This window comes from Anolis sagrei, chromosome 9, assembly GCF_037176765.1.
Source record: "Anolis sagrei isolate rAnoSag1 chromosome 9, rAnoSag1.mat, whole genome shotgun sequence".
In the NCBI taxonomy this organism is placed as follows: domain Eukaryota; kingdom Metazoa; phylum Chordata; class Lepidosauria; order Squamata; family Dactyloidae; genus Anolis; species Anolis sagrei.
This window is the reverse complement of record NC_090029.1, coordinates 11,481,707-11,507,412: the sequence shown is the minus strand read 5'-3', so window position 1 is coordinate 11,507,412 and position 25,706 is coordinate 11,481,707. Positions and strand designations below refer to the sequence as shown.

At 45.0% G+C, this 25,706-nt stretch overlaps 1 protein-coding gene across 6 annotated transcripts in view; it reads right to left on the bottom strand.

Annotated features, from left to right (window-relative positions):
• NRG4 (neuregulin 4) overlaps window positions 1–25,706 on the bottom strand; it is a 141,133-nt gene that overhangs the window by 44,895 nt on the left and 70,532 nt on the right. For 2 of the 6 annotated variants that reach the window (XM_067471286.1, XM_067471282.1), the window contains exon 2: window positions 11,079–11,175. The exons of 3 other annotated variants lie outside the window; for them this stretch is intronic. The gene's annotated coding sequence lies outside the window, so the exon portion shown is untranslated. The remainder of the gene's footprint in view (window positions 1–11,078; window positions 11,176–25,706) is intronic. One more of the 6 variants, XM_067471283.1, reaches the window with a different exon arrangement.

Here is a 25,706-nt window from a genome sequence, read left to right as displayed (position 1 = left end):
ATCTAAAATCAAGCACCATTCTGAACCTGACAAACAACAGAATTGGGCCAAACCTTCCTACATAGAATCCCCCTGCCTTGAAGGGACTCTTTGACACAAGCCTCCCTCCAGCCTCTCACCCTCTTCCTCGCTCGCACATGCACATCACGCTTCCATGCGCCAAACACGCCTGCTCTCCCCTCCTTGCTTGGAGTCTCATAAACAGCCCTCCACTTGGCTGAGAGGCCTGTCAATCACAGCAGAGGAGGGTTTTTAGTGGGAGGATTCACCATCTTGTTTCCAAAAAGGAAGAGAAGGACAGTTGGAAAGTTTTTGGTGATAGTATGATAGCTGGGTCCAGAAGCTCCAAGCGTTACACACATTATGAATGGCGGTTGTGAATAAGGGATGGGGAGAGCAGCACACTGAGGGCGGGAGTATACTCTGCAGTTTGGTGGAAGGTTAGGCTTGGGTTTAGGGTAAGGTTTAGGGTTTGGGTTAGGGTTAAGGGTTGGATGCACAGTTAGGGTAAAGTTTAGGGTAATGGTTAGCCTTTTTCCGAATGAAGTAGAGAGTGTTTGAGGCCCGGGACATCCGTAGGGAGACCAAGGTGCTTGTTTATAAAGCTATTCCCCTCCCAACCCTGCTATATGCCTGCGAGACGTGGACTGTCTACAGGCGTCACATGCAACTCCTGGAATGATTACATCAGCGCTGCCTCCGGAAAATCCTGCAAATCTCTTGGGAAGACAAGCAGACAAATGTCAGCGTGCTGGAAGAAGCAAAGACCACCATCACTGAAACGATGGTCCTCCACCACCAGTTCCACTGGACCGGCCACGTTGTCCGGATGCCTGACCACCGTCTCCCAAAGCAGTTGCTCTACTCCGAACTCAGGAACGGAAAACCGAATGTTGGTGGGCAGGAAAAGAGATTGAAAGACGGGCTCAAAGCCAACCTTAAAAACTCTGGCATAGACACTGAGAACTGGGAAGCCCTGGCCCTTGAGCAGTCCAGCTGGAGGTCAGCTTTGACCAGCAGTGCTGTGGAGTTTGAAGAGGCACGAATGGAGGGCAAAAGGGAGAAATGTGCCAAGAGGAAGGTGCGTCAAGCCAACCCTGACTGGGACCGCCTTCCACCTGGAAACTGATGCCCTGAATGCGGGAGAAGATGCAGATCAAGAATAGGACTCCACAGTCACCTACGGACCCACCGCCAGTACACCGACCCTGGAGGACCATCATCCTCGGACTACGAGGAATCACCTAATTGAAATTGAAGGGTTATGGTTCGGGCAAGGGTTTTGCCATTATCGAACTCTTACATTCCTTCTAATATCTGTGTTCCATTCTGCGTTGTGCAAAGAGCGCTCCCGAAGGATTGAAGCAGAAACAGCGTCGCACTCAGAGCTTCTGGACCCAGCTTTTATACTATTACCGAGATCTTCATCCTTCTCTGCCAAAGGGGTTCCTCAGACCATCAGAAATATGTGTTGAAGGGAGATGTTGACAAGCTGGAAAGTGTCCAGAGGTCGGCAACTAAAATGTCTGGAGAACAAGCCCTATGAGGATCGGCTTAAAGAGCTGGGCATGTTTAGCCTGCAGAAGAGAAGTCTGAGAGGAGACATGAATGAGATCTTCAGCCTTCTCTGCCAAAGGGGTTCCTAAAACCTTCACACATGTATGTTTTCTGATGGTCTTTGGTGACCCCTCTGAAACCCCCTCGTGACCCTCTTCCCAGGGGTCCCAACTCCCAGGTTGAGAAACAGTGCCTTCTATGGCCAGGAATTACCTGAAGGCACAAACTGAGCCAATGTTTTGAGAACAGTTGCCTCCTAATGAAAAGGATTCATTTGGATAGGATCCAGTTCCCTTTATCTTGGCTCCTTCACTTGTTTTTACATTAACTGCCTTCATTTAGGAATAATAATGTGAATACAACAAGACAAGAGATTTGCACTAGATCATTAACCTCTCTCTCTCTCTCTCTCTCTCTCTATATATATATATATATATATATAATATGTATACTAGCTGTCCCCTGCCACGCGTTGCTGTGGCCCACATGGGGGTTCTGTGTGGGAGGTTTGGCCCAATTCTATCGTTGGTGGGGTTCAGAATGCTCCCAAATGTCAAGATTATATTTTCCCCAAACTCCACAAGTGTTCACATTTGGGCATATTGAATATTCGTGCCAAGAAGCCTTTTAAATCCCACCACTCAAGGTGGGAACCCTGACAGTTCGACCTCTCGCTGTGAAGTCTTTGCTCAGTTCTTTGCAGACAAAGTCGCTTTGATCCGCTCTGGTCTGGATACCACGTTAAAAGCAGTCTCTGAGGATGTAACACGAGCACCTGCTTGTCCTATTTTGATGGATTCTTTTCAATTGGTGAAAGCCGAGGATGTGGACAAGATACTTGGAGGAATGAGGCCTACCACGTCCATCCTAGACCCCTGCCCATCCTGGCTTCTAAAGGAGGCCAGAGGGGGATTGGCTGAGTGGGTTGAGGTGGTGGTGAATGCCTCCCTTCGGGAAGGCGAGATTCCAGCAAGCTTAAAACAAGCTATAATAAAACCGCTGTTGAAAAAACCATCACTGGACCCCACTAAATTTGACAACTTTCGGCCAGTGTCCAATCTCCCCTTTTTGGGCAAAGTCCTGGAATGCGTGGTGGCCTCACAACTCCAGGTATTCTTGGTAGACACGGATTATCTGGATTCGGCACAGTCTGGTTTCAGACCGGGACATGGTACCGAGACGGCCTTAGTCACCTTAGTGGATGATCTGCGCCGGGAGCTCGACAGGGGGAGTGTGTCCCTGTTGGTGCTGCTGGACCTCGCAGCGACCTTTGATACCGTCGACCACGGTATCTTTCTGGAGTGCCTTGTGGGGATGGGACTTGGAGGTACTGTTTTACAGTGGCTCCGGTCATTCCTAGAGGGCCGTTCCCAGAAGGTGTTATTGGGAGACACCTGTTCAACCTCACAACCGTTGTCTTGTGGCATTCCACAGGGTTCAGTTCTGTCTCCCATGTTGTTTAACATCTACATGAAGCCGCTGGGAGAGATCATCCGGAGTTTTGGGGTACGGTGCCATCTGTACTCAAATGATGTCCAACTCTGTCACTCCTTTCCACCTGCTACTAAGGAGGCTGTTCAGGTCCTGAACCGGTGCTTGGCCGCTGTAACGGTCTAGATGAGGGCGAACAAATTGAAATTGAATCCAGACAAGACAGAGGTACTCCTGGTCAGTCGCAAGGCCGAACAGGGCATAGGGTTACAGCCTGTGTTGGATGGGGTTACACTCCCCCTGAAGACGCAGGTTCGCAGCTTGGGTGTGATTCTGGACTCATCACTGAGCCTGGAACCCCAGGTTTCGGCGGTGACCAGGGGAGCATTTGCACAGCTAAGGCTTGTGCGCCAGCTGCGCCCGTACCTTGGGAAGTCTGACTTGGCCGTAGTAGTCCACACTCTGGTTACATCCCGCCTAGATTACTGCAACGCTCTCTACGTGGGGTTGCCTTTGAAGACAGCTCGGAAGCTTCAACTAGTCCAACGCTGGGCAGCCATAATTCTAACAGGAGCGGGACGCAGGGAGCATACAACCCCCCTGTTGCGCCAACTCCACTGGCTGCCGACTTGCTACCGGGCTCAATTCAAAGTGCTGGCGTTGACCTTTAAAGCCCTAAACGGTTCCGGCCCAAGCTACCTTTCCGACCGCATCTCTGCCTATGAACCCACCAGGACTTTGAGATCTTCCGGGGAGGCCCTGCTCTCGATCCCGCCAGCTTCACAAGCACGGCTGGCGGGGACGAGAGACAGGGCCTTCTCGGTGGTGGCCCCCCGGCTGTGGAGCGCCCTTCCCACAGATATTAGTTTAGCACCATCTCTAATGGTCTACCGCAAAAAAGTAAAGATCTGGTTATTTGTGCAGGCGTTTGAATAATTAGTGCAAGACTGGTAATGACATAGGAATGGAACAATGGATGACGAATTTGGATCATGTTTTTAGTGACGAGATGCTAGTGAATGGCTATCATAGTAATTGTGTATTAATTGTGTATTAGATTAGGGTATTAATTGTTTATATTGGTGTTTGAATTCTGCTGTGTCCTGTGTCTTGTGAACCGCTGTGAGTCGCCTTCGGGCTGAGAACAGCAGTATAGAAGCAAAGTAAATAAATAAATAAATAAATAAGTTTGGTCCAGATCCATCATTGTTGGAGTCCATAGTGATCTCTGGATATAGGTGAACTACAACTCAAAAACCAAAGGACACTGCCCACCAAACCCTTCCAGTATTTTCTGTTGGTTATGGGAGAACTGTGTGCCAACTTTGGTTCAATTCCATTGTTGGTGAGGTTCAGAATGCTCATTGATTGTAGGTGAACTACAAATCCCAGCAACTACAACTCCCAAATGTCAAGATTCTATTTTCCTCAAACTCTACCAGTGTTCCCATTTGGGCATATTGAGTATTTGTGTAGAGTTTGGACCAGATCCATCATTTTTTGAGTCCACGGTGATTTCTGGACGTAGGTGAACTACAAATCCAAAAACCAAAGGACATTGCCCACCAAACTTGGCACACAGAGGGTGGACTATGGATGATGAGACTTGCAGTACCTTTATTGACTTACTGTAACCACTGCGACCCTCATCCAATGACCGATCAAGACCAAATTTGGCACACAGAGCCCCCATGACCCATTCTACATCCTGCTGCAGTTTGGAGGAGGATGGACCATGGATGATGGGACTTGCGGTACCTTCACTCACTTACTGAAACCACTGCGACCCTCATCCAATGACTGATGAAGACCAAACTTGCAGTACCTTCCAGTATTTTCTGTTGGCCATGGGAATTCTGTGTGCCAAGTTTGATTCAGTTCCATTGTGGATGGAGTTCAGAATTCTATTTGATTGTAGGTGAACTATAAATCCCAGCAACTACAACTCCCAAATGACAAAATCGATTTTTTTTTAGTGAAGGACATACATTAGGGTGTTAGGTGTCTTGTGTCCAAATTTGGTGTCAATTCCCCCAGTGGTTTTTGAGTTCTGTTAATCCCACGAACGAACATTACATTTTTATTTATATAGAAGACTAGCTGTCCCCTGCCATGCCTTGCTTTGGCCTAGTCTGTGTATATGTGTTTTTTGTGTGTATATATTTATTTATGACTGTGTATCTATGTGTGTATATGTGTATATATGTGTGTTTGTGTGTATGTATATGTGTATATTTATGTGTGTATACATGTGTATATATTTGTGTACTAGCTGTCCCCTGCCACGCATTGCTGTGGCCCACTCTGGTGGTCATGGGGGTTCTGTGTGGGAGGTTTGGCCCAATTCTATCATTGGTGGGGTTCAGAATGCTCTGTGATTGTAGGTGAACTATAAATCCCAGCAACTACAACTCCCAAATGTCAAGATTCTATTTTCCCCAAACTCTACCAGTGTTACCATTTGGGCATATTGAGTATTCGTGTAGAGTTTCGTGCAGATCCATCATTGTTTGAGTCCACAGTGCTCCCTGGATGTAGGTGAACTACAACTCCCAAACTCAGCATCAATACCCACCAAACCCTTCTAGTGTTTACTGTTGGTCATGGGAGTTCTGTGTTCCAAGTTTGGTTCAATTCCATCGTTGGTGGGGTTCCGAATGCTCTTTGATTGTAGGTGAACTATAAACCCCAGCAACTACAACTCCCAAATGACAAAATCAATTTTTTTGAGTGAAGGACATACATTGGGTAGTTAGGTGTCTTGTGTCCAAATTTGGTGTCAATTCGTCCAGTGGTTTTTGAGTTCTGTTAATCTCACAAACAAACATTACATTTTTATTTATATAGATACTAGCCATCCCCTGCCACGTGTTGCTGTGGCCCAGTCTCGTGATCTGGAAAATGAAGTAACGAGAAAGTGTTGGTTTCTAATATATGTAGTTTCTTTATGCTTGTGGGTTAAAAATATTTCTTGCTGTTTCTTTGTCAGTGTTGATGTGGAGAGGGTCTGGTTTGCTCACTCTGGAACATGCAACATATCATTGTCCTTCTTTAGGAGCCCCTTTCAAATCTAGGATACTATATCTCTCTCTGCATGTGAATCATATCTATCTATCTATATCTATGGCTGGATGGCTCTTTGTCAGGAGGGCTTTGATTACATTTTCTTGCCCTGGTGAAGGGAGTTGGACTGGGTGGCCTTAAGTATTTTCTGTTGGTCATGAGGGTTCTGTGTGGGAAGTTTGGTTCAATCCCATCCTTGGTGGGGTTCAGAATGCTCTGTGATTGTAGGTGAACTACAAATCCCAGCAACTACAACTCCCAAATGTCAAGATTTTATTTTCCCCAAACTCCACCAGTGTTCACATTTGGGCATATTGAGTATTCGTGTAAAGTTTGATTCAGATCCATCATGGTTTAAAGTGAAGGACATACATTGGGTTGTTGGGTGTCTTGTGTCCAAATTTGGTGTTAATTCGTCCAGTGGTTTTGGAGTTCTGTCAATCTCACAAAAGAACATTACATTTTTATTTATATAGACTAGCCGTCCCCTGCCACGCATTGCTGTGGCCCACATGGGCGTTTTGTGTGGGAGGTTTGGCCCAATTCTATCATTGGAGGGGTTCAGGATGCTCTGTGATTGGTTCAGATTATATTTTCCCTAAACTCCACTAGTGTTCACATTTGGGCAAATTGAGCATTCGTGTAGAGTTTGGTCCAGATCCATCATTGTTTTAGTCCACAGTGATCTCTGAATGTAGGTGAACTACAACTCCCAAACTCAAGGTCAATACCCACCAAACCCTTCCAGTATTTTCTGTTGGTCATTTATTATTTATTTATTTATTTATTTGTTTACCTTACTTATATACCTCTGTTCTGAGCCCGAAGGCAACTCACAGCGGTTCACAACAAATACGAACAGCAAAAATTCAGTGCTACAGTATAGAAACAGTTAACAACCTAACGCATTACACAATTAATAAACAGTTACTACAATACCCATTCACTGTCGTCTCGTCACCAAAAACATGTTCCAGATTCATCATCCATTGTTCCATTCCAGTGTTCATTAACCAATAATTGCACTAATTATTCGAACGCCTGCTCAAACAGCCAGGTCTTCACCTTTTTGCGGAATACCATTAGAGATGGTGCTAGTCTAATGTCCGTAGGAAGGGCGTTCCACAGCCAAGGAGCCACCACCGAGAAGGCCCTATCTCTCGTCCCCGCCAGCCGAGCTTGAGAAGCAGGCGGGATCGAGAGCAGGGCCTCCCCGGAAGATCTCAAAGTCCTGGTGGGTTCATAGGCAGAGATGTGGTCGGATAGGTAGCTTGGGCCGGAACCGTTTAGGGCTTTAAAGGCCAACGCCAGCACTTTGAATTCAGCCCGGTAGCAGATCGGTAGCCAGTGGAGTTGGCGCAACAGGGGGGTTGTATGCTCCCTGCGCTCCGCTCCTGTTAAAATCATGGCTGCCGAGCGTTGGACTAGTTGGAGCTTCCGAGCTGTCTTCAAAGGCAACCCCACGTAGAGAGCGTTGCAGTAGTCTAAACGGGATGTAACCAGAGCGTGGACTGCCGTGGCCAAGTCAGACTTCCCAAGGTACGGGCGCAGCTGGCGCACAAGCTTTAGCTGTGCAAATGCTCCCCTGGTCACCGCCGAAACCTGGGGTTCCAGGCTCAGCGATGAGTCCAGGGTCACACCCAAGCTTATGGGAGTCCTGTGTGCTAGGTTTGACCTAATTCCATCATTGGTTAAGTTTAGAATGCTCTTTGATTGTAGGTGAACTATAAATCCCAGCAACTACAACTCGCAAATGACAAAATCATTTTTTTTAGTGAAGGACATACATTGAGTTGTTAGGTGCATTGTGCCCAAATTTGGTGTCAATTCATCCAGTGGTTTTTGAGTGTGTTAATCCCACAAACGAACATTACATTTTTATTTATATAGATTATCTCATTATCTTGGCTCCTTCACATGTTTTTAGGAATAATAATGTGAATGCAACAAGAGAAGAGATTTGCACTAGATCATTAACCTATATATATAGATGAAGACTGCCTTCCAAATGTGGAATGCGGGCGGATGGGAGGCACAGATGGCGGCAAGCCGTGGAGCAGCGCCATGCTGTTCGGCAACCTTCTGTGTTTCTAAAAACACCCCTCTCCAAATATTGCACCTTGAGGTACAACCACCTCCACGGGGAGTTCCTTTTTCTCCTCCTCCTCCTCCTCCTCCTCCTGCTCCGGTGTGCACGGCTTCCAGGCCTCACGGGGAGGATGGTTTGAACTTTGCTCAGCCAAAGGAAAAATACAGACGAGCGGCATGATCTGCAGCGGCACTTTCCCCGCACCTGTTTGGCACAAATAATACCCAACTCAGGCTTAGTGGAAATCTTCCCCAAAAATGTCACGTCGCTGCTCAAATGTATTATTTACTTCTTACGACAGAAACTCTTTCCAATCACAATAACACTGAACGGAACCGCTTCTAAGTCACACTCCTTGGGGCTCAGGGACATCCCCAGATTTCCTAATTCTTGTAAGCTGGTGTGCAAATGGGAAGGCGAAGGAATGATGGATCTGGACCAAACATGGCACAAACACTCAACATGCCCAAATGTGAACACTGGTGAAGTTTGGGGGAAATAGACCTCAACATTTGGGAGATGTAGTTCCTGGGATTTATAGTTCACCTACAATCAAAGAGCATTCTGAACTCCACCAATGGTGGAATTGAACCAAATTTGGCACACAGAACCTCCATGGCCAACAGAAAACACTGTGTTTTCTGATAGTATTTGGCGACCCCTCTGACACCCTCTTGCAACCCCCCAGGGGTCCCGATCCCCAGGTTGACAAACACTGGTTTACAGGAAAAGAGAGATAAGCAACCCTTATCTGGGTATATGGTCAAGAGAAATTATTTCCTTTCAGTTTAGGATCTAGAAAAGCTTTATATTGCTTCATGGGAAAGAGTTGCCTCAGTTGGGTCAACGTTGGAATTTCAAGACGGTCTTGCTTTCAAGCGTTCTTTGTTTTGTGTACCAAGTTTTTGCCAAGCTCCAGTTTTCTGGTGGTCTTTGGTGACTCCTCTGACACTCCTTCGCGACACCCCCAGCGGTCGCAACCCCCAGGTTGAAAAACGCTATTTTAGATTCTCAATGCAAAGATTGGGAATCAGAATACCGGTTTTCAAATCATCAGGTTTAATTTGCACCAGTAACATAATTTGCATCAGTAACATAAAAAGCGATGGCATAAATAATATCTAATGCTGCTTTGGGAGGAAATATTTTCAATTCAGACTTGCCCTAGAGAGCTGTGTGTATGTATGTGTGTGTGTGTGTGTGTGTGTATGCTCTGTGCATAATGAGTACCTTAAAAACAAAAGAACCAATGAATGATATCACACCAAATTTGGCAACAAAACGTCTCACAACACAAGGAGAGACCATCACTCAAAAAATTATGATTTTGTCATTTGGGAGTTGTAATTGTTGGAATGTATAGTTCACCTACAATCAAAGAGCATTCTGAACCCCACGAACGACAGAATTGGGCTAAACTTCCCACCATTCTGAACTCCATTAACGATGGAATTGAACCAAACTTGGCACACAGAACTCCCATGACCAACATAAAATACTGGAAGGGTTTGGTTACCATTGACCTTGAGTTTGGGAGTTGTAGTTCACCTACATCCAGAGACTACCATGGACTCAAACAATGATGGATCTGGACCAAACTTGGCACGAATATTCCATATGTCCAAATATGAACACAGATGGAGTTTGGGGGGAAATAGACCTTGACATTTGGGAGTTGTAGTTACTGGGATTTATAGTTCACCTACAATCAAAGAGTGTTCTGAACCCTACCAACGACAGAATTGGGCCAAACCTCCCACACAGAACCCCCATGACCAACAGAAAATACTCAAGGCCATCCAGTCCAACTCCCTTCACCAGGGCAAGAAAATGTAATCAAAGCCCTCCTGACAAAGAGCCGTCCAGCCATAGATATAGATAGATAGATAGATAGATAGATAGATAGATAGATAGATAGATAGATAGATAGACGCAGGTTCGCAGCTTGGGAGTGATCCTGGACTCATCGCTGAGCCTGGAACCCCAGGTCTCAACGGTGGCCGGGAGAGCTTTCGCACAATTAAAACTTGTGCGCCAGCTGCGCCCGTACCTTGGGAAGTCAGATCTGGCCACGGTGGTCCACGCTCTTGTCACATCCCGGTTGGATTACTGCAACGCACTCTACGTGGGGTTGCCTTTGAAGACTGCTCGGAAACTACAATTAGTCCAGCGAGAAGCAGCCAGATTGCTCACCAGGGCGTCATACAGGGAGCATACCACCCCCCTGTTATGCCAGCTCCACTGGCTGCCGATCCAATTCCGAGCACAATTCAAAGTGCTGGTTTTAACCTACAAAACCCTATACGGTTCCGGCCCAGTGTATTTGTCCGAACGGATCTCCCTCTACGTCCCACCTCGGAGTTTAAGATCATCTGGGGAGGCCCTGCTCTCGACCCCGCCTCTATCTCAAGCGAGGCTGGCGGGGACGAGGAGCAGGGCCTTCTCGGTGGTGGCCCCTCACCTATGGAACTCACTCCCCGGGGAGATCAGATCAGCGACCTCCCTTCTGTCGTTCAGAAAAAAACTGAAGACCTGGATCTGGGACCAAGCTTTTGGACATTCTGGCAGCTAAAATAAGGACCCATTGATGAGCAGGAATTGTTGGAATGAATGGACATTTCGGAACTCTGAATTTCACTGTGCATGAAATTGTTTTATTATATTATGTAGTGATATGTTTTAATGCTGCTAAATGTTTATACTGTTTTATATATACTGTTTTATATATGACAGGCATCGAATTTGTGCCTTTGTTTGTAAGCCGCCCTGAGTCATATAATAAATATGATTCACACACAGAGAGATATAGTATCATAGATTTGAAAGGGACCCCTAAAGAAGGACAATTATGTGTTGCATGTTCCAGAGTGGGCTTCAAGCACCTTCCAGAATTCTAGTAGATACAATCAGTTTGTTGCATTTTTTTAAAGTCTCTTACCTGTCCTTCGAGCGGCTTTCATTTGAGATGCGCAGCCATGGTAACGGCTCATACAAACTAGATTTCTCGGTTTTGCATCACAAACAGGCACGCTAAACTGATGCAAAAAAAATAATATAATAATTATATGACGACGTCACCGAAACCTCCAGCAGCAACGGATTGTCTCTGAGAAACATTTTGTTATGCTGTGTAGGAAATAATCTTTCTATCTGAGAAATGACAGGATGAGTCACGTTTGTTTGCAAAAGGATCTCACTTTACTGGGAACCTTGTCATAAAAATGCCACGACACATCCACGGACAGCCTTGACGGGACTCCATGGCATCGCCTCCAAACAAAGGCCGCTCAGACCCAATACATTAAATCGTTCAACATCTTTATTAATTACTTAGATGAAGGGGTAGAAGGCATGATCATCAAGTTTGCAGACAACACCAAATTGGGAGGGATAGCCAATACTCCAGAGGACAGGAGCAGGATTCAAAACGATCTTGACAGATTAGAGAGATGAATGGCCAAAGCTAACAAAATGAAGTTCAACAGGGACAAATGCAAGATACTCCACTTTGGCAGGAAAAACGAAATGCAAAGATACAGAAGGACTCCAGAGGACAGGAGCAGAATTCAAAACGATCTTGACAGATTAGAGAGATGATTGGCCAAAATTAACAAAATGAAGTTCAACAGGGACGAATGCAAGATACTCCACTTTGGCAGGAAAAACGAAATGCAAAGATACAGAAGGACTCCAGAGGACAGGAGCAGAATTCAAAATGATCTTGACAGATTAGAGAGATGATTGGCCAAAATTAACAAAATGAAGTTCAACAGGGACAAATGCAAGATACTCCACTTTGGCAGGAAAAACGAAATGCAAAGATACAGAAGGACTCCAGAGGACAGGAGCAGAATTCAAAACGATCTTGACAGATTAGAGAGATGATTGGCCAAAATTAACAAAATGAAGTTCAACAGGGACAAATGCAAGATACTCCACTTTGGCAGGAAAAACGAAATGCAAAGATACAGAAGGACTCCAGAGGACAGGAGCAGAATTCAAAACGATCTTGACAGATTAGAGAGATGATTGGCCAAAATTAACAAAATGAAGTTCAACGGTGACAAATGCAAGATACTCCACTTAGGCAGAAAAAACGAAATGCAAAGATATAGAATGGGGGACGATGCCTGGCTTGAGAGCAGTACATGTGAAAAAGATCTTGGAGTCCTCATGGACAACAAGTTAAACATGAGCCAACAATGTGATGTGGCGGCAAAAAAAAGCCAGTGGGATTTTGGCCTGCATCAATAGCAGCATAGTGTCTAGATCTAGGAAAGTCATGCCCCCCATGCTCTATTCCGCTTTGGTTAGACCACACCTGGAGTATTATGTCCAATTCTGGGCACCACAATTCAAGAGAGATATTGACAAGCTGGAATGTGTCCAGAGGAGGGCGACTAAAATGATCAAGGGTCTGGAGAACAAGCCCTATGAGGAGCGGCTTAAGGAGCTGGGCATGTTTAGCCTGAAGAAGAGAAGGCTGAGAGGAGATATGATAGCCATGTATAAATATGTGAGAGGAAGCCACAGGGAGGAGGGAGCAACCTTGTTTTCTGCTTCCACTGAGATTAGGACATGGAACAATGGCTTCAAAGTACAAAAGAGGATATTCCATCTGAACATGAGAAAGAACTTCCTGACTGTGAGAGCCGTTCAGCAGTGGAACTCTCTGCTCTGGAGTGTGGTGGAGGCTCCTTCTTTGGAAGCTTTTAAACAGAGGCTGGATGGCCATCTGTCAGGGTTGCTTTGAATGCAATATTCCTGCTTCTTGGCAGGGGGTTGGACTGGATGGCCCATGAGGTCTCTTCCAACTCTTTGATTCTATGATTCTATGATTCTATTGGACAGGAAGCCCTTCATTTCACCAGTAGGGAAATCATTTTAGGGAAAGGGAAAGGTCTCCCTTTGACGTGAAGTCCAGTCGTGTCCGACTCTGGCGCTTCTCTTCATTTCTAAGCCGAAGGGCCGGCATTGTCCACAGACACCTCCAAGATCATCTGGCCAGCATGTCATTACCGTCCCGCAAAAGCAGTACCTATTACTCTATTCACATTTTCATGTTTTTGAACTGCCATGTTGGCAGAAGCTGGGGCTAACAGCAGAAGCTCACCCTGCTCCCCGGAGTTAAACTGCCGACCGTTCGGTCAGCAAGTTTAGCAGCTCATTTTACCAGTAGTTAAATCAGTAAATGGGGATTATAAATTGTGGCAAGTCCGATTTTATATTGTTGTGTCGCTTATTACATTGTTTTGCATTTCATATATTTTAATTTTTGGTGTTATTATGTTCTTGTGTTATATTGTTGTGTATTGTACTGATGGGCGTGGCCTCATGTGAGCTGCACCGAGTCCCCTTGGGGGAGATGGAGAGAGGTATAAATAAAGTATTATTATTATTATTATTATTATTATTATTATTATTATTGGGTTGTTGTAGGTTTTTTCAGGCTATATGGCCATGGTCTAGAGGCATTCTCTCCTGACGTTTCGCCTGCATCTATGGCAAGCATCCTCAGAGGATTTTTCGGGCTATATGGCCATAGTCTAGAGGCATTCTCTCCTGACGTTTCACCTGCATCTATGGCAAGCATCCTCAGAGTTTTTTTCAGGCTATATGACTATGGTCTAGAGGCATTCTCTCCTGACGTTTCGCCTGCATCTATGGCAAGCATCCTCAGAGTTTTTTTCAGGCTATATGACTATGGTCTAGAGGCATTCTCTCCTGACGTTTCGCCTGCATCTATGGCAAGCATCCTCAGAGGATTTTTTGGGCTATATGGCCATGGTCTAGAGGCATTCTCTCCTGACGTTTCGCGTGCATCTATGGCAAGCATCCTCAGAGGATTTTTTGGGCTATATGGCCATGGTCTAGAGGCATTCTCTCCTGACGTTTCGCGTGCATCTATGGCAAGCATCCTCAGAGGATTTTTTGGGCTATATGGCCATGGTCTAGAGGCATTCTCTCCTGACGTTTCGCCTGCATCTATGGCAAGCATCCTCAGAGGATTTTTCGGGCTATATGGCCATAGTCTAGAGGCATTCTCTCCTGACATTTCGCCTGCATCTATGGCAAGCATCCTCAGAGGTTTTTTCGGGCTATATGGCCATGGTCTAGAGGCATTCTCTCCTGACGTTTCGCCTGCATCTATGGCAAGCATCCTCAGAGGTTTTTTCAGGCTATATGGCCATGGTCTAGAGACATTCTCTCCTGACGTTTCTCCTGCATCTATGGCAAGCATCCTCAGAGGTTTTTTTCGGGTGATATAGCCATGGTCTAGAGGCATTCTCTCCTGACGTTTCGCCTGCATTTATGGAAAGCATCCTCAGAGGATTTTTCAGGCTATATGGCCATGGTCTAGAGGCATTCTCTCCTGACGTTTCGCCTGCATCTATGGCAAGCATCCTCAGAGGTTTTTTCGGGCTATATAGCCATGGTCTAGAGGCATTCTCTCCTGACGTTTCGCCTGCATCTATGGCAAGCATCCTCAGAGGTTTTTTCGGGCTATATAGCTATGGTCTAGAGGCATTCTCTCCTGATGTTTCGCCTGCATCTATGGCAAGCATCCTCAGAGATGAAGAATAGGGCTCCACAGTCATCTATGGACCCAACCTGGATTATTATCATACTTGGCCAACCAGGGATCGCCTAATAAGGGATCGCCCGTTGCCGTAGGAAGGGGATGCGTGGATCTCCCACTCCCCTGAGCTGTGCTTTTCCTTTTTTATTGCATCCTGCTGAAAAAGTAATTCCGGAGACTCTGAAGCAAATGCAATAAATCTTAGACGGAGAGACTGCTCCGCAAGAGTCCTTAGTAGGGAGAAGGTGATGAAGGGCTAGGAGAGACTAACAAGGTAAACACTTCTTCCCCTGAGGAAGTGTTCTCGTTTTACAAAGCACTTCCACTTGTTTCTTTACTCCAAGCTTGAAAAAATCCTCCCCTCCAAGGTGTTTGCAGTTTGGCTCGGCCGATTAACACGTGCCACGTGGACAATAGGGCTGAAGGCAAGGTTGAACTTCATCTGAACCTACTTCCAGTTATGTTCATATTCAGCAAATCCTATCTGACGAATGGGTTTTTTTTTCATAACTATAGCAAAATGGAAGTTAAGACATAATATAAAATATAAAGATAGCACTCAGCCACAGAATAAACAAAAATGGATAGCAAAAGCTGCACCGTAGTCAAAGGGTCCAGTCCAGTGGTCAAATGCCGAGAGTTCAATAAACAAAGGATCAAGAGTCTATACCACAGTCAAAAGCCAGTCCAAAGGTTCAAGGTTCCAGGATTCCAGAGGTTCAGGAGACAGGTCAGGAAACCAAAAATCCACAAAGCCATCTCTACGCAGATGACACGCAACCCTACTACTAGGTTCTTGTGGGTTTTTTCGAGCTATAGAGCCATATTCTAGAGGCATTTCTCCTGACGTTTCGCCTGCATCTATGGCAAGCATCCTCAGAGGTAGTGAGGTCTGTTGGAATTAGGACAATGGGTTTATATATCTGTGGAATGGCTGGGGTGGGGCAAAGAGCTCTTCTCTGCTGGAGCTAGGTGTGAATGTTTCAGCTGACCACCTTCATTAGCATTTAAAGGCCTGGCTGAGCCTGGGAAAATATCTTGCTGAGAGGTGTTAAGATGTGCCTGGTTGTTTCCTCTCTGTTGTTTTGCTGTTGTAATTTTAGAGTTTTTTAATACTGGCAGCCAGATTTTGTTCATTTTCATGGTCTCTTCCTTTCTGTTGAAATTGTCCACATGCTTGTGGATTTCAATGGCTTCTCTGTGTAGTCTGACATGGTGGTTGTGAGAGTGGTCCAGCATTTCTGTGTTCTCAAATAATATGCTGTGTCCAGGCTGGTTCATCAGGTGATCTGCTATGGCTGACTTCTCTGGTTGAAGTAGTCTGCAGTGCCTTGCATGTTCCTTGATTCGTGTCTTGGCGCTGCGTTTGGTGGTCCCCATGTAGACTTGTCCACAGCTGCATGGTATATGGTAGACTCTTGCAGAGGTGAGAGGATCCCTCTTGTCCTTTGCTGAACGTAGCAACCTTACTACTCTTTTCCACCTAACTCCAAGGAAGCCCCTCGGGTGCTGAACAAGTGCCTGGCTGCTATGACTATCTTGATGAGGAGGAACAAGCTGAAAATCAATTCCGACAAGACAGAGGTCCTCCTGGTAGATTGTAAATGAGATTGGGGTATAGGGTGGCAACCTGTGTTGGATGGGGTTGCGCTCCCCCTGAAGTCACAGGTCCGCAGTTTGGGAGTCCTCTTGGAGTCATCACTTAAGCTTGAAGCTCAGGCGTCGGCGGTGGCCGGGAGGGCCTTTGCACAATTAAGACTCGTGCGCCAACTGTGATCATACCTCGTGATGGCGGATCTGGCCAGAGTGGTCCATGCCTTAGTCATCTCCAGATTGGACTACTGTAATGCACTCTACGTGGGGCTACCCTTGAAAACGGCCTGGACATTTCAATTGATCCAACGGGCGGCAGCCAGGTTGTTGACTGGGGCTTCTTACACGGAGCGGTCAACCCTCCTGTTTAAGGAGCTCCACTGGCTGCTGTTCATTTTCCGGTCCCAATTCCGGATCTGGCCAGAGTGGTCCATACGCTCTTTTAATTGAAGCGGAACTACTGTAGGAAAATGCAGGCATCAGATAAGAGCGTCAGATACAACGGAATGTCGGATAAGTGAAGGTCGGATAAGTGAGACTATTGTATTGGAAATGGAGAGGGAGTTGGGGAGCACTCCTTTAATTGAAGGGGAAATGCTGGAAGATAAGAGCATCGGATACAACAGAATGTTGGAAAAGTGAAGGTCAGATAAGCAAGACTATTGTATTGGAAATGGAGAGAGAGTTGGGGAGCACTCCTTTAATTGAAGGGGAAATGATGGAGGTTAAGAGCGTCGGATACAATGAAATGTCGGATAATTGAAGGTCGGATAAGCGAGACTATTATATTGGAAATGGATATTGAGATCAGATCTGCCCCCTCCTTCCTGATCTTTAGGAAGCTAGTGAAAACCTGGCTGTGGAACGAGGCTTTTGCAGAATGATGGCTGAGACCAGTAATTGACCAAAGTTATTGACCGCAATATACGGACTGAAGTGGATGATGGAGCTAGGAGGAAGCGATCCTGCGTGGTGGGGATAAGTAAATTCTCCGTCTTCTTTAAAGATGGAACGTAAAAAAGACGTTTTCCCTCGCTTTCCCTCATTTTCCCTCCCTCCAACTGATGAAGTCCTAACTCTGTCCACTGCTGAATGGACGACGGGCAAGATCCGTTTGCAAATTCAGGTCTCTCCTTGCGCTCATCACGTCTTATCCGAGAGAGGATTTGCTTTGTTTCATGCCTCCATAATCTATATCGTTGCTGCACCAAAATCACTCCAGGCAGATGATCCTGTTCTTTCAACGTGGACACGCTGTCAACCAAAGTCATAAAAACTTACTCAGGCTAAATTTAGCGAGTTCATGTTTTGAAAGTTTGTTTTCCTTGGATGCTGCTTTGGCAACCGTAGCTACACAGAAAAAAGACAAAGAAAGCTGTCCCCGCGGCCTCTTTGGTGCCTCTGGGCAGGTCTCGTGGGACCAAGAAAGAGATCCCTGGCCCTGATTACCGTCAGGTTTTACGAGAGCGAGAGCGAAAGACTTTCCCTCCTCAGAGAGCCCACTACTTACACGTAGACCAGTTTTCTCATGTCAACGGATTGCTGTCGTTTATTGAGCCGTGATTCAAAGAGGCATCTATAAAATCTGGAGACAATCAACCAGAGGAAAACATACACAATGTGATAACAAGCTTTACTACTCATCTATCTATCTATCTATCTATCTCTCTATCATCTTTCTGTGTATCTATCTTTCTGTGTATCTATCTATCTATCTATCTATCATCTATCTACGTATCTATCTTTCTATGTATCTGTCTTTCTGTGTATCTATCTATCTATCTATCTATCTATCTATCAATCCATCTATCTATGTATCTATCTTTCTGTGTATCCACCCATCTATCTATCATCTATCTATCTATCTATCTATCTATCTATCTATCTATCTATGTATGTATCTATCTTTCTGTGTATCTATGTATGTATGTATGTATCTATCTATCTATCTATCTATCTATCTATCTATCTATCTTTCTGTGTATCTATCTTTCTGTGTATCTAACCATCCATCCATCTATCTATCTATCCATTCATCTATCTATGTATCTATCTTTCTGTCTATCTATCTGTCTATCTATCTATGTATCTATCTTTCTGTGTATCTATCTATCTATCTATCTATCTATCTATCTATCTACTATCTATCTTTCTGTGTATCTGTCTTTCTTAGCATCCATCCACCATCTATCTATCTATCTATCTATCTATCTATCTATCTATCTATCTATCTACGTATCTATCTTTCTGTGTATCTGTCTTTCTGTGTATCTAACCATCCATCCATCTATCTATCTGTCTGTCTGTCTATCTATCTATCTATCTTTCTGTGTATCTATGTATGTATGTATGTATGTATGTATGTATCTATCTATCTATCTATCTATCTATCTATCTATCTTTCTGTGTATCTATCTTTCTGTGTATCTAACCATCCATCCATCCATCCATCTATCTATCCATCCATCTATCTATGTATCTATCTTTCTGTGTATCTATCTTTCTGTGTATCTGTCTTTCTTAGCATCTATCCATCCATCATCTATCTATCTATCTATCTATCTATCTATCTATCTATCTATCTACCCATCTATCTATGTATCTATCTTTCTGTGTATCCATCCATCCATCCATCCATCCATCCATCTATCTATCTATCTATCTATCTATCTATCTATGTATCTATCTTACTGTGTATCTATCTTTCTGTGTATCTATCTATCCATCCATCCACTGTTTTTTTCCCTTGTCAGCCAATCACATGGTTTTCCGCAAAGGTGGTTTCCTCCTCTCAACCTCTGTGTTTCTTTGAGGAGTTAGTAGGCTAGTAGTAGTAGTGTGTGTGTATGTGTGTTCGTTTGTGGGATTAACATAACTCAAAAACCACTGGACAAATAGACACCTCCAAGGTTATGTGACCAACATAACTGAATGGAGCACCATTACCTTCCCGCCACAGCGGTACCTATTGATCTACTCACATTTGCATCTTTTTGAACTGCTAGGTTGGCAGAAGCTGGGGCTGACAGCGGGAGCTCACGCCCGGATTTGAACCTGCAACCTTTTGGTCAACACTTTTAGCAGCTCAGCGGTTTAACCCACTGCACCACCGAGGGCCTTATAATATACAAAAGCCATTGACTATAATGGCTCTCGAACATTCATGGATTTAGGGATTTGAGAGCAATCTTCGCACCAAACTCCAGACGAGGCCAAGAAAGGGCCTGATGTATCTTGTCATAACAACTTGGGTTAGAAAGACAGCAAATCCTAGTGTGAAAATGTGTTAAACGGGGACTTAGGGAGATACCCGGGATCTATTGACGCAGTGCACATATCTTCATGCTAAAGTGATCTGTGTTTGATTAAGGGTGGACAAGAAGGCATGAAGATGAGCTAACTATTTAGCAATGTACGTCAGTCATTTGGCGAGCCGGGTGTTTGAGGGGTGTGCACATGCATTAGTCAAAGTACATGGAAGCAATGTCCAAGGTGTGCCTGAGAATGCTGTAACATTAAGGGAAAATGCTATTTTGCTTACGAAATGAGAGAAAGCTTTGTAATACATCACAGACATAAGCATTTTATTGTAGCACAACTGCTCCTGGGATACTGTCCAGATCTTCAACGCAATGGGAGGCTATAACAAGGTTATTGCTCTTTATGGGGCCGTAAGACTTTCCCTGCTTTTCTTGCAACCACGTATCACATATCACACTACAGGTAATGTACTATGTTAGGTTTACAGTATAGAAAGATCTGCCAATTCTATTGTTGGTGAACTATAAATCCCAGAAACTACAACTCCCAAATGATAAGGTCTATTTTCCCCAAACTCCACCAGTGTTCACATATGGTATATTGAGTATTCTTGCCAAGTTTTGTCCAGATCCATCATTGTTTGTGTCCGCAGTGCTCTCTGGATATGGGTGAACTACAACTCCCAAACTATTCTGTGTGTCAGGTTTGGCTCAATTTCATCGTTAGTGGAGATCGGAATGGTGAACTATAAATCCGAGGAACTACAACTCCCAAATGTCACAGTCTATTTTCGACAAACTCTACCGCTGTTGACATTTGGGCATATTGAATATCTGTTCCAAGTTTGGTCCAGATCCATCATTGTTTGAGTCCACAGTGCTTTCTGATATAGGTGAACTACAACTCCCAAGCTCAAGGTCAATGCCCGCCAAACCCTTCCAGTATTTTCTGTTGATCATGGGACTTCTATGTGCCAAGTTTGATTCAATTTCATCGTTGGTGGAGTTCAGAATGTTCTTTTCTTGTAGGTGAAGTATAAATCCCAGCAACGACAACTCCCAAATGACAAGATCTATTTCCCCCAAACTCTACCACTGTTGACATTTGGGCATATTGGGAATCCATTCCAAGTTTGGTCCAGATCCATCATTGTTTCAGTCCACAGTGCTATCTGGGTATAGATGAACTACAACTCCAGAACTCAAGGTCAGTGCCCACCAAATCCTTTCAGTATTTTCTCATGTTCATGGGAGTTCTGGGTGCCATGTTTGGTTCAATTCCATCGATTGTGGAGTTCAGGATGTTCTTTGATTGTAGGTGAACTATAAATCCCAGCAACTACAACTCTCAAATGTCAAGGTCTATTTCCCCCAAACTCCACTAGTGTTCCCATTTGAGTATATTGTGCCATCATTGTTTGAGTCCACAGTGCTCTCTGGATGTAGGTGAACTGCAACTCCCAAACTCAAGGTCAATGCCCATCAAACCCTTCCAGTATTTTCTGTGTGCCAAATTTGGTTCAATTCCTTCGTTGGTGGAGTTCAGAATGCTCTTTGATTGTAGGTGAACTATCATTGTTTGGGTCCACAGTGCTTTCTGGATGTAGGTGAACTACAACTCCCAAACTCAAGGTCAATGCCCAACAAACCCTTCCAGTATTTTCTGTGTGCCAAGTTCGGTTCAGTTCCTTCATTGATGGAGTTCAGAGTGCTCTTTGATTGTAGGTGAACTATCATTGTTTGAGTCCACAGTGCTTTCTGTATGTAGGTGAACTACAACTCCCAAACTCAAGGTCAATGCCCAACAAACCCTTCCAGTATTTTCTGTGTGCCAAGTTTGATTCAGTTCCTTCATTAGTGGAGTTCAGAATGCTCTTTGATTGTAGGTGAACTATCATTGTTTGGGTCCACAGTGCTTTCTGGATGTAGGTGAACTACAACTCCCAAACTCAAGGTCAATGCCCAACAAACCCTTCCAGTATTTTCTGTGTGCCAAGTTTGGTTCAATTCCTTCATTGGTGGAGTTCAGTATGCTCTTTGATTGTAGGCGAACTATCATTGTTTGAGTCCACAGTGCTTTCTGGATGTAGGTGAACTACATCTCCCAAACTCAAGGTCAATGCCCAACAAACCCTTCCAGTATTTTCTGTGTGCCAAGTTTGGTTCAATTCCTTCATTGGTGGAGTTCAGAATGCTCTTTGATTATAGGTGAACTATCATTGTTTGAGTCCACAGTGCTTTCTGGATGTAGGTGAACTAGAACTTTATGTTCTCTCCGTGACAATGGCGTGTCGGGTCAATTTGACCCACATTACAGCCCGAATGTGTGAAAGGGCTCTTTGTGAATCCTTCTTGAGGGATATTTGGCTGATTAATGATTTCGCAATGGCAGTCCTGGTTGAGACCATGACTAATCCTGTAGCCCTTCTGCTCTTGTTCCGCAGACATCTTGCCTAACGCTGTCCTTGTCTTGTGTAATCGTTCCATCTCCGCCGGCATTCTTCTAATATTTTATCAATATCTAATGAACACCATCTGGATACCAGTATTTAAAAAAAAATCTAAAATCATAACAGTAAATAAAGAACGACACTCAAAAATAGGGAGATTCCAGACAAGAAACAACAAGGGATAGCAAATCACCTCCCAACAAAGGATTACCCCAAGCAGTAAGAAGCCAAACCCTGACACTGCAAGGCCATTCAGTGCTAATCAAGATGGCCAATTGAAATATTCACCCCTACCTCAAATAGACAAGAGTTCTTTCTCTCACCCTGAACATCATCAAACCCAATTTTCCTAGTTTCCAACAAACCTCACAACCTCTGAGGATGCCTGCCATAGATGTGGGAGAAACATCAGGAGAGAATGCTTCTGGAACATGCTCAGACAGCCAGGAAAACTCACAGCAACTCAGTGATTCCAGCCATGAAAACCTTCAACGACACATCTCACTTGCCTAGTTTCCAACAGACCTCTCAACCTCTGAGGATGCCTGCCATAGATGTGGGAGAAACATCAGGAGAGAATGCTTCTGGAACATGCTCAGACAGCCAGGAAAACTCACAGCAACCCAGTGATTCCAGCCATGAAAACCTTCGACAACACATCTCACTTGCCTAGTTTCCAACAGACCTCACAACCTCTGAGGATGCCTGCCATAGATATGGGAGAAACGTCAGGAGAGAATGCTTCTGGAACATGGCCAGACAGCCAGGAAAACACAGCAACCCAGTGATTCTAGCCATGAAAACCTTCGATGACACATCTCACTTGCCTAGTTTCTAAACAGACCTCACAACCTCTGAGTATGCCTGCCATAGATGTGGGAGAAACATCAGGAGGGAATGCTTCTGGAAAATGCTCAGACGGCCAGGAAAACTCACAGCAACCCAGTGATTCCAGCCATGAAAACCTTCGACAACACATCTCACTTGCCTAGTTTCCAACAGACCTCTCAACCTCTGAGGATGCCTGCCATAGATGTGGGAGAAACATCAGGAGAGAATGCTTCTGGAACATGCTCAGACAGCCAGGAAAACTCACAGCAACCCAGTGATTCCAGCCATGAAAACCTTCGACAACACATCTCACTTGCCTAGTTTCCAACAGACCTCACAACCTCTGAGGATGCCTGCCATAGATATGGGAGAAACGTCAGGAGAGAATGCTTCTGGAACATGGCCAGACAGCCAGGAAAACACAGCAACCCAGTGATTCTAGCCATGAAAGCCTTCGATGACACATCTCACTTGCCTAGTTTCTAAACAGACCTCACAACCTCTGAGTATGCCTGCCATAGATGTGGGAGAAACATCAGGAGGGAATGCTTCTGGAAAATGCTCAGACGGCCAGGAAAACTCACAGCAACCCAGTGATTCCAGCCATGAAAACCTTCGACAACACATCTCACTTGTCTAGTTTCCAACAGACCTCTCAACCTCTGAGGATGCCTGCCATAGATATGGGAGAAACGTCAGGAGAGAATGCTTCTGGAACATGGCCAGACAGCCAGGAAAACACAGCAACCCAGTGATTCCAGCCATGAAAACCTTCGATGACACATCTCACTTGCCTAGTTTCTAAACAGACCTCACAACCTCTGAGTATGCCTGCCATAGATGTGGGAGAAACATCAGGAGAGAATGCTTCTGGAACATGCTCAGACAGCCAGGAAAACTCACAGCAACCCAGTGATTCCAGCCATGAAAACCTTCGATGACATATCTCACTTGCCTAGTTTCCAACAGACCTCTCAACCTCTGAGGATGCCTGCCATAGATGTGGGAGAAACATCAGGAGAGAATGCTTCTGGAAAATGCTCAGACAGCAAGGAAAACTCACAGCAACCCAGTGATTCCAGCCATGAAAACCTTTGACAACACATCTCACTTGCCTAGTTTCCAACAGACCTCACAACCTCTGAGGATGCCTGCCATAGATATGGGAGAAACGTCAGGAGGGAATGCTTCTGGAAAATGCTCAGACGGCCAGGAAAACTCACAGCAACCCAGTGATTCCAGCCATGAAAACCTTCGACAACACATCTCACTTGTCTAGTTTCAACTCCGCTGGACTGAATGCCATGTTGTCCGAATGCCCAAAGATCATTGTCTTCCAAAGTAGTTACTATACTCTCAACTTGAGAATGGAAAACATAATGTTGGTGGACAGGATCATAGAATCATAGAATCCTAGTTGGAAGAGACCTGTTGGGCCATCCAGTCCAATCCCATTCTGCCAAGAAGCAGGAAAATCGCATTCAAAGCATCCTCGACAGATGGCCATCCAACCTCTGTGTAAAAGCCTCCAAAGAAGGAGCCTCCATCACACTCTGGGGCAGAGAGTTCCACTGCTGAACAGAGATTTAAAGATGGGGTTAAAGCTAAAAACGGTAGCATAGACACCAAGAATTGGGAAGCCCTGGCCCTTGAGTGCTCCAACTGGAGGTCAGCTGTGGCCAGCAGTGCTGGGGAATTCGAAGTGGCACGAATGGAGGGCGAAAGGGAGAAACTTGCCACGAGGAAGGCATGTCAATCCAACCCTGACCGGGACTGCCTTCTACCTGGAAACCAATGCCCTCACTGTGGAAGAACATGAAGATCAAGAATTGGGCTCCACAGCCACCTGTAGACTCACCACAAAGTCACTACACTTGGAGGACCATCATTTTCAGGCTATGAGGGATCACCTAAGTAAGTAATACTTATTTGCTCAGGTTACAATAATTTGCAAAGTAACTTACTCCGAACACGTGCACTCTAAGGGTGCATCTGACTGCACAGTAGAATTATTGTAGTTTGATTCCACTTTAACTAACATGGCTGGATGTTGGGGTTTGTAGTTGCCTTTCTTAGCTCCCTAGAGAACTTGTCTTATAATGCAGTCATACAAATTTGGAAAATAAATACCTAGAATTAGGAAAATTCTGGCAGCGGAGCCTTGCCCTAATTGGCACCTCTCAATCTCCTTCAACAAGAATGCCAGGGATAATGCATTCCTGTGAACCAGCCAAGGATTGGACAGAACATGGACCACTGTGGCCAGAACATCACTTCCCAGAAATGGATGCAGTTGTCAAATCAATCAAAGCTGGAAATGGTCCTTCTCTGTTCGCCACAACTACCTGGACCACTAGTGATAAAACTCAGTGCTTCCACTCAGAGAAACCGTTCTTGGTGGGCGAGGAGTGGAATGGAAACCTGAGAAAGTCTCTCCCAAGATCTGTCGATTCACAACGATGCTCTCGTGCCAAGATCCAGCCTCGGTTTATTGGCTCTCATCCCGTTCATTACCAAATCCTCTTACTGTCACAATAGAATTCATAGAATTGTTGAGTAGGGTGCCAAACAAACAGACAAGTGTTTTTTTTTTTCACTTATCAGAAGCACGGGAAACCTTTGGATCATTATCAATCACGCCTGACTGCCAGATTCCCTCTTTGGAGGAGCCCTCGTCTGAATTAAAGGCCAAAACTCTCTCCTCTAATGCAATGAAGCTTTTCAAAGGCCATGGTGGGACCTTTTGGGCCACACAGTAGAGTGGAGGTCACTTCTGAAGGCAGGAGACCTAGGCTGAATGTAGAAGTTGACCCTAAAACTCTCTAGGCTCTCCAACATGACTATATGAAGTT